The sequence below is a fragment of the Silene latifolia genome, chromosome 1, assembly GCF_048544455.1.
Source record: "Silene latifolia isolate original U9 population chromosome 1, ASM4854445v1, whole genome shotgun sequence".
NCBI lineage: Eukaryota > Viridiplantae > Streptophyta > Magnoliopsida > Caryophyllales > Caryophyllaceae > Silene > Silene latifolia.
The window spans coordinates 112,788,686-112,790,260 of NC_133526.1; positions in this window are offsets into that span (position 1 = coordinate 112,788,686).

Sequence of the window (1,575 nt, forward strand, 5' to 3'; positions counted from 1 at the left end):
GAAATTCCATTTCATTTAGATGAATAACCTATGTTTCTTGTTGATTCGATGTATATCTCCCAATACTTATCCAACATCCCTTGATGTAATTGGATTCATCATAGTCCATTTTCATCCAGAATCAAAAACTCAAATCTTCCTCTATGAAGGAAGGTATTAGCTCGTCATTCTTCAATGAGTGGTGAGTTGTAAACATTCAAAGGATGATAGCTCCCACTAAATTCCATGTCTTCACATGATATTTTCCTAACTCCCACTCAATTCCACATATTTCGAAATTGACTTCTCAATCGAAACTTTTCAAGAATTGAAATATAAATTGCATTGCCAAGTTATTAAGATAAAACCTTATATGTTCCCATCATATTCATTCAAAATACTTATTTTGAAGTGGTCATTATCTTAACCTTATGGAAAAACATTTTAATCTCTGACTTACACATATCATAATGATGTGTAGCGATGTCATTATTCAAATATAAATAATATCTAGAACACGTCCTTCGAAATACCCTTTCGGAAGGAGGTTTAAGCATTTCATAATGAGGTTAAGTAATGACATTTGCGTGGTAGCGGTTCTTTGATAGGAAGCCCCGGCGTTGATGAGGCCGAAGGGCATGACCGTGTAGCAATATGTACCCCACTGTGTAGTGAATGCTGTCTTGTGCATGTCTTCCTCAGCCATCTTAATCTGGTTGTACCCAGCATACCCGTCCATGAATGATAGGAGAGCATGTTCGGCAGTGTTGTCTACCACAATGTCGACATGTGGCAAAGGGAAGTCGTCCTTTGGACTTGCCTTGTTCAGATCCCTGAAGTCGACGCAAACCCGAATTCTTCCGTCTTTCTTTGGTACGGGCACAATGTTGGCCACCCAATCAAAGTATTCAGACACTTTGATGAAGCCAGCCTTAAACTGTTTATCCACTTCTTCCATGATTTTTAGGGCCCATTCAGGACGCATCCGGCGTAGCTTCTACTTCACAGGTTTAGCCCCGGGTTTAATAGGTATCCGGTGCTCTGCAATTTCTCTGTCAACCCCAGGCATGTCTCTATAAGACCAGGCGAACACGTCCTTGTATTCGTGGAGGAGGTCAATGAATTGTTGTCTTTCCGAGGGGTCCAGGGTTGTCCCTATCCTAAGTTCTTGAGGTGTGTTGTCGGTTCCTATGTTGATAGGTTCGGTCTCCTCAATGATGGGGGTTCTGGTTTCCCGTTTGTCAAGTTCTTTGGCTAGGTGAGGTGGGTAGTCACTCAAGTCAAATTCCTCATAGTCATTCAGAATTGTATTGCAGTTAAAATGAGACGAGTCATAAGCAAACTTAGCGTTCATTAAGTTGACACGAGCGAAAAGCTCGGAGAGGACAGACATTTCATGGTCAGTCAGAGGCGACACAATAGAGGAGGTAGCCCCCGGAACAGGCTCCAGTTTGTCACCTTTCATGGGAGTGGGGGTGACCCTAGTAGACTCAGCCTCTGAATCAACCACGACTTTGTTATAAAACAGTGGGAAAGAGGACCTTGACTGTGACATCAGGAGTGTTAGGACCTATGACAGACTCTGATTCCGACTCA